The sequence below is a fragment of the Mustela nivalis genome, assembly GCF_964662115.1.
Source record: "Mustela nivalis genome assembly, chromosome: 1".
NCBI lineage: Eukaryota > Metazoa > Chordata > Mammalia > Carnivora > Mustelidae > Mustela > Mustela nivalis.
In genome coordinates, this window is record NC_139020.1 from 143,732,846 (window position 1) to 143,746,708 (window position 13,863).

Consider the following 13,863-nt stretch of genomic DNA (forward strand, 5'->3'; position numbering starts at 1 on the left):
TTTAGAACTGCACCCAAAACCTAAGATACCTAGGAATAAACCTAACCAAAGAGGCACAGAATCTATACTCAGAAAACTATAAAGTACTCATGAAAGAAATTGAGGAAGACACAAAGAAATGGAAAAATGTTCAATGCTCCTGGATTGGAAGAATAAATATTGTGAAAATGTCTATTGTCCAACAAGAAGATCTAACAATTTTAAATATCTATGCCCCCAACGTGGGAGCAGCCAACTATATAAACCAATTAATAACAAAATCAAAGAAACACATCAGCAATAATACAATAATAGTAGGGGACTTAATGCAATTCCTATCAAAGTACCATCCATCTTTTTCAAAGAAATGGAACAAATAATTCTAAAATTTATATGGAACCAGATAAGATCTCGAATAGCCAAAGGGATATTGAAAAAGAAAGCCAATGTTGGTGCCATCACAATTCCGGACTTCAAGCTCTATTACAAAGCTGTCATCATCAAGACAGCATGGTACTCGCACAAAAACAGACACATAGATCAATGGAACAAAATAGAGAGTCCAGAAATAGACCCTCAACTCCACAGTCAACTAATCTTCGACAAACAGGAAAGAATGTCCAATGGAAAAAAAACAGCCTCTTCAATAAATGGTGCTGGGAATATTGGACAGCCTCATGCAGAAAAATGAAATTGGACCATTTCCTTACACCACACACGAAAATAGACTCAAAATGGATGAAGGACCTCAATGTGCGAAAGGAATCCATCAAAATCCTTGAGGAGAACACAGGCAGCAACCTCTTCGACCTTAGCCGCAGCAACATCTTCCTAGGAACAACGCCAAAGGCAAGGGAAGCAAGGGCAAAAATGAACTATTGGGATTTCATCAAGATCAACAGCTTTTGCACAGCAAAGGAAACAGTTAACAAAATCAAAAGACAACTGACAGAATGGGAGAAGATATTTGCAAACGACATATCAGATAAAGGACTAGTGTCCATAATCTATAAAGAATTTAGCAAACTCAACACCCAAAGAACAAATAATCCAATCAAGAAATGGGCAGAGGACATGAACAGACATTTCTGCAAAGAAGACATCCAGATGGCCAACAGACACATGAAAAAGTGCTCCATATAACTCGGCATCAGGGAAATACAAATCAAAACCACAATGAGATATCACCTCACACCAGTCAGAATAGCTAAAATCAACAAGTCAGGAATGACAGATGCTGGCGATGATGTGGAGAAAGGGGAACCCTCCTACACTGTTGGTGGGAATGCAAGCTGGTGCAGCCACTCTGGAAAACAGTATTGAGGTTCCTCAAAATGTTGAAAATAGAACTGCCCTATGACCCAGCAATTGCACTACTGGGTATTTACCCTGAAGATACAAACGTAGTGATCCAAAGGGGCACGTGCACCCAAATGTTTATAGCAGCAATGTCCACAATAGCCAAACTATGGAAAGAACCTAGATGTCCATCAACAGATGAATGGATCAAGAAGAAGTAGTATATATACACAATGGAATACTATGCAGCCATCAAAAGAAATGAAATCTTGCCATTTGCGACAACATGGATGGAACTAGAGCGTATCATGCTTAGCGAAATAAGTCAAGCAGAGAAAGACAACTATCCTATGATCTCCCTGATATGAGGAAGTGGTGATGCAACATGGGGGCTTAAGTGGGTAGAAGAAGAATCAATGAAACAAGATGGAATTGGGAGGGAGACAAACCATAAGTGACTCTTAATCTCACAAAACAAACTGAGGGTTGCTGGGGGGAGGGGTGTTGGGAGAAGGGGGTGGGATTATGGGCATTGGGGAGGGTATGTGTTTTGGTGAGTGCTGTGAAGTGTGTAAACCTGGCGATTCACAGACCTGTACCCCTGGGGATAAAAATATATTATATGTTTATAAAAAATAAAAAATTTTAAAAAATAAAGAAATATAAAACAAAAAATCAATTATCCTAGACTGTAGCTACCATTCCTGAGGGCAATTTGTATACAGCTAAAATTACTAGGCATAAGAAATGAGGTGCATGGAGGGAGGAGAAAAAAGAGGAATAACAATAATTCATTTACTCCTTAAAGCAAATTTCTGAAATAAGGATGATTATTATTACGTTCATTTCACAGATGGGGAAACTAACATATAGAGGCCAAGTAACTTGCCCATGACTGCACAGCTAGTAAGTGGCAGATCTGGGACTGAGCCCAGGCAGTCTTGCTTCAGAATTTCTCCGCTTAAACACTGATAGTATCTTATTATAGGAAAACATTTGCAAAGTGGTATCATAAACACCCCAGCATAGATACAAATAGAACTTCAAGAAATAATAGCAACTCTACCTAGGGGTAGCATGAGGTGGGAGAGATGAGGTTCTGTTGGGCTCAATATAGGGGGTGATACCTGACCAGGACATTGAAAGACCATCACATATTCCCCCCAAGTGAACTGATGGAGAGAGTAAGTGTGCAAAGGCTCAAAGGTACCAAACATTGTGGAGTGTCTGGGGAATGGAAAGGAGCTTCCACATGGCTGGGTCATGGGGAAGTAGGAGAGACAGATAGGCACTGTCAGAGACACAGCTGCAAAGGCTGAAGCCTCAAACATCCTCTGTGTTGAGCCAAGGAGCCTGGTCCAGAATATAACTTCTTGGATATAACCACAAGCAGCCTGTTTCACCATCCCTCCCATTTCACAAGGAAGCTCTAAAATCATCAAAGACCTGGAATCAGAAGCTTCTCCCTAGCAGAAATCAGAACATCTCCCTACCCTATCCCCCACCCACCCGAATGAAGGCAGAGGACTATTGTCATGTGGGGACATTCAGAAGGAACAGGTGGAATTTCATCTGCAGTGAAACTCCTCCATTGAAACAAATACCCGAAGAGCACATTCTGTGAGGTCATTGCTGTCTATAGGAAGTAACGTTTTCCACTTCGCTGTTCTCCATAAGAATTCCTCCCCTTGGGCCTGAAGCTAACAGAGAAACATGTGTGATGGATCAATTCAGCAGCAGGAGAGGTCTGAAACACACACCTTCCCCCAGGCACTTTTTCCTCTCTCTGAGTGCCATCCTGTGTTACCAGGTATATGCGCAAAGCAAGAGAGCAAAGAGCGAATAGCTGAATTGGAAAAGAGGGAAGAGAGCCCATTATCACCAATTCTCCGATCCAGAACCAAAAAGAGTCATGAGGGAAGAAAGCAAAAGGCAATATTCCCAGCATCTAATGAATACTTCTGAAGAGCTAGAATAAAACCAGGACAGAAGTCATCAAGACTTCAGAAACTTCATTCCTAGGGTGGGAGCCTACCCAGCTTAAATGACAAAGGAGAAAAACAGAATCTTCATTTCGGAATTCCAAAACTATGGCAGCAATTCTCCCTTTAAAAATGGCAAAGACCTTAGCTCAAAATATTAATTTGGAAATTAGCATTCATTTGCATCCATTTCTTACATCCCCAACATTATGAATAAAATTAACTTAATTAATGAAATCAATTGCAGAAGTATCAGAGCTATTATTTGGAACATGACAGAAAAGAAACTCATAACACACACCCCTTTCTTTATCTGGCACACAGATGTTGCTTAATAGGGTATTATGAAATGATAAAGTCAATGAATGAGTGAATGGATGGTCCCCTAGTGGCTAGATGACACATCCTTTCCCTTCCCTTCCCTGTGCCTCAATTTCCAGCATATAAGAAGGGGGTATTAAAAAAATGATGCATTTGAGCTGACGCCAGCTAGTTGTTTAACTGATGGCCCAGTCCAACTGTATCAAGTCCTGTCAAGGTCTTGCCACCAACTGCATGATCAAATCATTACCCATGACCCACTGCCTCTTCCCAGCTATCCCAGAATCAGAGACCTGCCTCTTCCTGGTGCCATGGTCAGCACACTGGGTAGAAATTGATTCCCAGGTTTGTTCTCAGAGGGGCACCAGCAGAACCCTCCGTGAGTGGGACCCTCTGTCTGGAGGGCTCTTGGGCCCCTCACTAGAGATGCCTGCACCCAAGACAACAGGATTCAGAGCTCCCTTGCAGGTCTCACTCACAGAGCCCTCTTCATCCGATTTGAGAAGTGAGGTTTCCGGCTCCTGCCACCACCTCTTGCAAAAGGAACAAATGAAGTTGTTTCCTTCAAATCCATCTGCTGGGCTTTGCTGGAAGCCCCTCCCTGCGAGGAACTTAACCAGAGCTGGTGAGACAAGATTTATGCCTCAGGAGCAAGGAAGAAGCAGAATTAACAGTAGCTGATTTGAGGCCAATAGACCACGAGGAAGTGTTGATCCCTCTTTCCTTCCTTACGCCAGTGACCGGGAAAGGAGTGTCCTGGACAACAGTAAACGCCTCATGAAATGAAGTGAACAAGACTGCAGCTAAAAGGCCTTCAGACACCTCACAAAGTGGTGATTTCTGGACTGCGAACAGACATTTCTTTCACTTCCACAGACTGCATATAGAGAAAAAACAAGGAGGGGTTTTACGTTACGCTTAGATGAGAGCCAGAGAAGGAAATTGCCTTCCACAGGCTCAGATTTTATTTTCAGCGAATGGGTGCCTGAAAGTGTGGACCAGTGATTCTGAGACTTGCGTGTGACAGAACTGCCTAGAAGACAGACTCCTGGGTCTCTTCGCCAGCGTTTTTGGTTTGGCAGTTCAAGGAGGAGCCTCAGAATTGGGATTTGTAAGGAATTCCCAGGAGATGCTACCACTGTCGCTGCTGCGGGGACCACACTTCAAGATCTGCTGACTTAGACGGTTGTGTGGAATGGACCTTGTGTTTCAGTGCGGTCTATGCCCGCTGCAGGAGATGCCTGCTTCTGTGTAAAGTTCTGTTGCCAGGCAGGGAGCTCCTGAATGAGGACAGAAATGGGGTAGAAATGGAAGGAAGGAGGCAGAGGGGGAGCCAGGAGAGGCCAGGAGGGGAAGGAAATGGTCACTATGGAAGACGGTGTGACGGTTTAGACTCTAACTCGGGGCTCACAGAACCAGTGTTCCACAGGCCCTGGGGAACCAGGTAAATGAGAAATGGCCATTGTACAATATAAGCGAGATAGTACCAGGTGGGGTGGTGTTGGGGACTCGGAACTCCGTGCCCTCTCTAAAGGAGATAATCCCTATCCCACTCCAGCTGCTGGTTGTTATTCAAAGAATGGGACCCAGAGTTGGCCAAAGTCGCTAATCTTTCAAAAGAACAACATGTTTAGATATTCATAAGGTATGTCTATGAGGTAATGATAACCAAACTCACAAAGAGAGAGAAAACACTCCATTGCTTACCTGAGGTGAGACCAGGTATTAAGCAGAAGAGACCAGGATTAAGCAATTTTCCAGAATTCTCTGGTATGACAATGACTTCTATTTCTTTTTTTTTTTTTTAAGATTTTATTTATTTATTTGACAGAGATCACAAGCAGGAAGAGAGAGAGAGAGGGAGAGAGAGAGAGGAGGAAGCAGGCTCCCCACCGAGCAGAGAGCCCGATGCGGGGCTCTATCCCAGGACCCTGGGATCATGACCTGAGCCAAAGGCAGAGTCTTTAACCCACTGAGCCACCCAGGCTCCCCTGACTTATATTTCTTAAAGGATCATAAAATTGGCCCCTCTTCCCAGAAGGTGAGCTGATCATCTCAGATTTAGTGGCCTGCCAAGGACATTGTACCTCCCTGAAATCTGGCTTCTAAAGAGATCAATGCCCATTTGTGCTGAATGACAAACATTATTTATCCCAGGCCAAGAAACTGTGTGGCATTTTCACTTTACTAGAACTCTAGAAGCCAAGCAGGTCTCTCCTGACATAGTCACAGATGGGGAAAGAGGCCTTAGTGTGGATTTCCAATTGGAGCTACCCCAAGGCTTCCCTCCCTGTTGCCCAAAAAGGGGTGGGGCTCACACCACAGACAGTACCCAAGAGGCCAGGAAAGCATAAGGAAGTGCTCTTGGAGACAGGACTCTGTCACTGACCCAAGTACCTTGGGGCCTCCCAATGTGGGAGCTCAATAGTGTTGGCCTAAATATAAGGCCTTCAAGATGAGCCCCCTTTGAAGAATTGACATGTTTTCATAAAAATCTTTATTTCCCTTTCCTTCTTTTTTTTTTTTTTTAAAGATTTTATTTATATATTTGACAGAGAGAAATCACAAGTAGATGGAGAGGCAGGCAGAGAGAGAGAGAGAGGGAAGCAGGCTCCCCGCTGAGCAGAGAGCCCGACGAGGGACTCGATCCCAGGACCCCGAGATCATGACCTGAGCCGAAGGCAGCGGCCCAACCCACTGAGCCACCCAGGCGCCCCAAGTGGGAACATTTTAAAGATTTTATTTATTTAATTTGGGGGGGTTGGCAGAGGGAGAGGAGGATGAGGGAGAATCTCAAGCAGACTCCCTGCCAATTGTGGAGCCCTGCATGGGGCTCGATCTCACAACCCTGAGATCATGGCCTGAGCCGAAATCAAGAGATCAAGATGTTCAACCCACTGAGCCACTCAGGTGAAGTGGGAACATTTTGACCATGTATAGCAACTTTATAAAATACCTCATTTTGATATTCCAGCATAAAAAGCCCAATACAGCAAACAATATTGAAATTTTTCATTACTCATTGCTTCTGTAAAGCCCTCTCAAATACCTGTTGTTTTATATATCCTCTTTGTACTTGCAATGGTTGATATTAATGACTAGTAATATGGGGGCCCGTGGGTGGCTCAATCAGTTAAGTGTCTGACCTTTGATTTCAGCTCAGCTCATGATCCCAGAGTTGTGAGATCGAGCCTGGTGTCGTGCTCTGCATCAGCACAGAGCCTGCTTGGGACTCTGTCTCTCCCTTTCCCTCTGCCCCTCAGTCTCTCTTTAAAAGAAATATAATGATTAGAAATATAGATGACTTTAAATACATATATGTATGTATGTATATGGTTGTTTTTTTTTTGTTGTTGTTTTTTTTTAATTTTTTATAAACATATATTTTTATCCCCAGGGGTACAGGTCTGTGAATCACCAGGTTTACACACTTCACAGCACTCACCAAAGCACATACCCTCCCCAATGTCCATATCCCACCCCCTTCTCCCAAACCCCCTCCCCCCAGCAACCCTCAGTTTGTTTTGTGAGATTAAGAGTCACTTATGGTTTGTCTCCCTCCCAATCCCATCTTGTTTCATTGATTCTTCTCCTACCCACTTAAGCCTCCATGTTGCATCACCACTTCCTCATATCAGGGAGATCATATGATAGTTGTCTTTCTCTGCTTGACTTATTTCGCTAAGCATGATACGCTCTAGTTCCATCCATGTTGTCGCAAATGGCAAGATTTCATTTCTTTTGATGGCTGCATAGTATTCCATTGTGTATATATACCACATCTTCTTGATCCATTCATCTGTGGATGGACATCTAGGTTCTTTCCATAGTTTGGCTATTGTGGACATTGCTGCTATAAACATTCGGGTGCATGTGCCCCTTTGGATCACTACATTTGTATCTTTAGGGTAAATACCCAATAGTGCAATTGCTGGGTCATAGGGCAGTTCTATTTTCAACATTCTGAGGAACCTCCATGTTGTTTTCCAGAGTGGCTGCACCAGCTTGCATTCCCACCAGCAATGTAGGAGGGTTCCCCTTTCTCCACATCCTCGCCAGCATCTGTCATTTCCTGACTTGTTGATTTTAGCCATTCTGACTGGTGTGAGGTGATATCTCATTGTGGTTTTGATTTGTATTTCCCTGATGCCGAGTGATATGGAGCACTTTTTCATGTGTCTGTTGGCCATCTGGATGTCTTCTTTGCAGAAATGTCTGTTCATGTCCTCTGCCCATTTCTTGATTGGATTATTTGTTCTTTGGGTGTTGAGTTTGCTAAGTTCTTTATAGATTCTGGACACTAGTCCTTTATCTGATATGTCGTTTGCAAATATCTTCTCCCATTCTGTCAGTTGTCTTTTGATTTTGTTAACTGTTTCCTTTGCTGTGCAAAAGCTTTTGATCTTGATGAAATCCCAATAGTTCATTTTTTCCCTTGCTTCCCTTGCCTTTTGCGTTGTTCCTAGGAAGATGTTGCTGCGGCAGAGGTCGAAGAGGTTGCTGCCTGTGTTCTCCTCAAGGATTTTGATGGATTCCTTTCGCACATTGAGGTCCTTCATCCATTTTGAGTCTATTTTTGTGTGTGGTGTAAGGAAATGGTCCAATTTCATTTTTCTGCATGTGGCTGTCCAATTTTCCCAGCACCATTTATTGAAGAGGCTGTCTTTTTTCCATTGGACATTCTTTCCTGCTTTGTCGAAGATGAGTTGACCATAGAGTTGAGGGTCTATTTCTGGGCTCTCTATTCTGTTTCATTGATCTATGTGTCTGTTTTTGTGCCAGTACCATGCTGTCTTGATGATGACAGCTTTGTAATAGAGCTTGAAGTCCGGAATTGTGATGCCACCAACGTTGGCTTTCTTTTTCAATATCCCTTTGGCTATTCGAGGTCTTTTCTGGTTCCATATAAATTTTAGCATTATTTGTTCCATTTCTTTGAAAAAGATGGATGGTACTTTGATAGGAATTGCATTAAATGTGTAGATTGCTTTAGGTAGCATAGACATTTTCACAATATTTATTCTTCCAATCCAGGAGCATGGAACATTTTTCCATTTCTTTGTGTCTTCCTCAATTTCTTTCATGAGTACTTTATAGTTTTCTGAGTATAGATTCTGTGCCTCTTTGGTTAGGTTTATTCCTAGGTATCTTAGGTTTTGGGTGCAGTTCTAAATGGGATTGACTCCTTAATTTCTCTTTCTTCTGCCTTGTTGTTGGTGTAGAGAAATGCAACTGATTTATGTTCATTGATTTTATACCCTGACACTTTACTGAATTCCTGCATAAGTTCTAGAAGTTTTGGAGTGGAGTCTTTTGGGTTTTCCACATATAGTATCATATCATCTGCGAAGAGTGATAATTTGACTTCTTCTTTGCCGATTTGGATGCCTTTAATTTCCTTTTGTTGTCTGATTGCTGAGGCTAGGACCTCTAGTACTATGTTGAATAGCAGTGGTGATAATGGACATCCCTGCCGTGTTCCTGACCTTAGTGGAAAAGCTTTCAGTTTTTCTCCATTGAGAATGATATTTGCGGTGGGTTTTTCATAGATGGCTTTGATGATATTGAGGTATGTGCCCTCTATCCCTACACTTTGAAGAGTTTTGATCAGGAAGGGATGCTGTACTTTGTCAAATGCTTTTTCAGCATCTATTGAAAGTATCATATGGTTCTTGTTCTTTCTTTTATTGATGTGTTGTATCACATTGACTGATTTGCGGATGTTGAACCAACCTTGCAGCCCTGGAATAAATCCCACTTGGTCGTGGTGAATAATCTTTTTAATGTACTGTTGAATCCTATTGGCTAGTATTTTGTTAAGTATTTTCGCATCTGTGTTCATCAAGGATATCGGTCTATAGCTCTCTTTTTTGGTGGGATCCTTGTCTGGTTTTGGGATCAAGGTGATGCTGGCCTCATAAAATGAGTTTGGAAGTTTTCCTTCCATTTCTATTTTTTGGAACAGTTTCAGGAGAATAGGAATTAGTTCTTCTTTAAATGTTTGGTAGAATTCCCCCGGGAAGCCATCTGGCCCTGGGCTTTTGTTTGTTTGGAGATTTTTAATGACTGTTTCAATCTCCTTACTGGTTATGGGTCTGTTCAGGCTTTCTATTTCTTCCTGGTTCAGTTGTGGTAGTTTATATGTTTCTAGGAATGCATCCATTTCTTCCAGATTGTCAAATTTATTGCCGTAGTGTTGCTCATAGTATGTTCTTATAATAGTTTGTATTTCTTTGGTGTTAGTTGTGATCTCTCCTCTTTCATTCATGATTTTATTTATTTGGGTCCTTTCTCTTTTCTTTTTGATAAGTCGGGCCAGGGGTTTATCAATTTTATTAATTCTTTCAAAGAACCAGCTCCTAGTTTTGTTGATTTGTTCTATTGTTTTTTTGGTTTCTATTTCATTGATTTCTGCTCTGATCTTTATGATTTCTCTTCTCCTGCTGGGCTTAGGGTTTCTTTCTTGTTCTCTTTCCAGCTCCTTTAGGTGTAGGGTTAGGTTGTGTACCTGAGACCTTTCTTGTTTCTTGAGAAAGGCTTGTACCGCTATATATTTTCCTCTCAGGACTGCCTTTATTGTGTCCCACAGATTTTGAACCGTTGTATTTTCATTATCATTTGTTTCCATGATTTTTTTCAATTCTTCTTTAATTTCCCGGTTGACCCATTCATTCTTTAGAAGGATACTGTTTAGTCTCCATGTATTTGGGTTCTTTCCAAACTTCCTTTTGTGGTTGAGTTCTAGCTTTAGAGCATTGTGGTCTGAAAATATGCAGGGAATGATCCCAATCTTTTGATACCGGTTGAGTCCTGATTTAGGACCGAGGATGTGATCTATTCTGGAGAATGTTCCATGTGCACTAGAGAAGAATGTGTATTCTGTTGCTTTGGGATGAAATGTTCTGAATATATCTGTGATGTCCATCTGGTCCAGTGTGTCGTTTAAGGCCTTTATTTCCTTGCTGATCTTTTGCTTGGATGACCTGTCCATTTCAGTGAGGGGAGTGTTAAAGTCCCCTACTATTATTGTATTGTTGTTGATGTGTTTCTTTGATTTTGTTATTAATTGGTTTATATAGTTGGCTGCTCCCACGTTGGGGGCATAGATATTTAAAATTGTTAAATCTTCTTGTTGGACAGACCCTTTGAGTATGATATAGTGTCCTTCCTCATCTCTTATTATAGTCTTTGGCTTAAAATCTAATTGATCTGATATAAGGATTGCCACTCCTGCTTTCTTCTGATGTCCATTAGCATGGTAAATTCTTTTCCACCCCCTCACTTTAAATCTGGAGGTGTCTTCGGGCTTAAAATGAGTTTCTTGGAGGCAACATATAGATGGGTTTTGTTTTTTTATCCATTCTGATACCCTGTGTCTTTTGACAGGGGCATTTAGCCCATTCACATTCAGGGTAACTATTGAGAGATATGAATTTAGTGCCATTGTATTGCCTGTAAGGTGACTGTTATTGTATATGGTCTCTTTTCCTTTCTGATCTACCACTTGTAGGCTCTCTCTTTGCTTAGAGGACCCCTTTCAATATTTCCTGTAGAGCTGGTTTGGTATTTGCAAATTCTTTCAGTTGTTGTTTGTCCTGGAAGCTTTTAATCTCTCCTTCTATTTTCAATGATAGCCTAGCTGGATATAGTATTCTTGGCTGCATGTTTTTCTCGTTTAGTGCTCTAAAAATATCATGCCAGCTCTTTCTGGCCTGCCAGGTCTCTGTGGATAAGTCAGCTGCCAATCTAATATTTTTACCATTGTATGTTACAGACTTCTTTTCCCGGGCTGCTTTCAGGATTCTCTCTTTGTCACTGAGACTTGTAAATTTTACTATTAGGTGACGGGGTGTGGGCCTATTCTTATTGATTTTGAGGGGCATTCTCTGAACCTCCTGAATTTTGATGCTCGTTCCCTTTGCCATATTGGGGAAATTCTCCCCAATAATTCTCTCCAGTATACCTTCTGCTCCCCTCTCTCTTTCTTCTTCTTCTGGAATCCCAATTATTCTAATGTTGTTTCGTCTTATGGTGTCACTTATCTCTCGAATTCTCCCCTCGTGGTCCAGTAGCTGTTTGTCCCTCTTTTGCTCAGCTTCTTTATTCTCTGTCATTTGGTCTTCTATATCACTAATTCTTTCTTCTGCCTCATTTATCCTAGCAGTTAGAGCCTCCATTTTTGATTGCACCTCATTAATAGCTTTTTTGATTTCAACTTGGTTAGATTTTAGTTCTTTTATTTCTCCAGAAAGGGCTTTTATATCTCTCGAGAGGGTTTCTCTAATATCTTCCATGCCTTTTTCGAGCCCGGCTAGAACCTTGAGAATTGTCATTCTGAACTCTAGATCTGACATATTACCGATGTCTGTATTGATTAGGTCCCTAGCCTTCGGTACTGCCTCTTGTTCTTTTTTTTGCGTTGAATTTTTACGTCTTGTCATTTTGGCCAGATAAGAGTAAATGAAGGGGCAAGTAAAATACTAAAAGGGTGGCAACAACCCCAGGAAAATATGCTTTAACCAAATTAGAAGAGATCCAAAATCGTGAGTGGGTAGAAAGGGGATAAAAAGAGGTTCAAAAAGAAAGAAAGAAAAAAAAAAAAGAAAAAAGAAAAGAAAAAAAAATTTTTTTTTAAAAAAGAAAACACCTGAGAAAAATGTAAAAAATAAAAAATATATATATTAGATAAACTAGTAAAAAATCGTTAAAAAAGAAAAAGGTAACAGTTAAAAAAAAAAAAATTCCCGAAGGCGAGAAGAAAAAGAAAAAAAAAAAAATGAAAAAGAAAAAATTAAATTAACTGCAAGACTAAAAAAAAATCACAGGAAAAATCTCTCTGCTTTTCCTGCTCCCTGGGCCACTTACTACAGGCTTCTTGTGTGTCTGCGTCTACAAAACACCTTCATTGTAGGTGTTGAGAGTCACCTTAGAGCCATTACAGCAGGAGACCCATCCTTCCCTTCACCTCTTTTCTTCAGCAGATTCCAGAAAAACACAACAGTTAATAAGGGAAAAAATCCGAATGAGAATTTCAAAAAATATTTTTTTCTTTAATTAGCTATTAATACCTGAGGCCACCTCCAAAATCCCCAACTCAAGGTACCCCATTAACGGTTGAGTTGGAATACACAGCTTAGTTTGGAGGATAAAATGGGGCCCAGGGTGAACAACTGTCTGTTTGCTAGAGACTGAGGGGGTTCTCGAGGTGTTCCAGGTTTGGGGTGCTAAAAGCAGGATGGCCAGGGCAAACCAGTTGGTCATTCTAGCCCCCAGCTTTCCCCCTAAACCTAAATATTTATGAGAAGACAAGAGGAAGGAAATGGGGGGAAATGGCGGATTCAGGAGAATTACGACCTTGACCACACCCAGGGAGTGGGATCCAGGGTCAAAGAGACCCAGGGTCAAAGGAAAGAAAGGAATCCAAAGCCTTTGACCTTTGAGGCACAGTGACCCATCCACAAATTCAGTCCAGCCCAATCAGATCCCTAAAGTGTCCTCCCATGGAAGTGGGGAGCTATGAAAGGAATAAGGAGGGAGGCAGGAGAATGTTAGGGGGCCCTCCTGCCCAGGGAGTTCATTCTAGGGTGCATGAACTTTCTTCCCTTTACTTTCTAGGACCCCTTCCTGCCCAGCCTTACAGACTCTTGTTCAAGGACTCCTGCTTCACAGATTCCATTGTCTCTGTGCTCCCAAACAATAAAGAAACAGATTTTTGCAAATCATTTCTGGAACTTGATTGTTTTGACACAGTGAACCTCAGCACTTGACCAAAGCAGATTTCTCTTCCATTTAGGTTATTTCACCGTGAAATGACTCCATTCAGCAACAGTGTGTGAGATGCCATGCAAAGACACCTCCATGCCCATTGATTGTCGGGAAATGAGGAAGCAAAAGGAGGCGGCTCAAAATGGAATATAAACTCTATTTAAAAGAATTTTCTGAAAATCGGTGATTGCAGAGGCTCTGAGCCAGGACAGCTGGGAGCAAGCCATCAGATTCCCCTTCTAAGGCACAGCTCTCTATTGCTGTCAGCAGACCACATATTTCTTAGCATCTCTGAAGAGATGTTAAATCAATAAACTACCTAGAGGTTGCTGACAAATCAGATGCTGTTCTATAAAAAGATGAACCCCATTGCTAGGGAGAAATTGAAGACTTGAAGAATTTTTAGAAGGAAAAGGCCATTTTCCACCAACAGTGCACCCTGTGTTCTGACCTCTGAGGCATCATTGCCCACACAGGGTCACAGTCCTAGGTCCTGTTGACTCCACCAAGGCTTCAA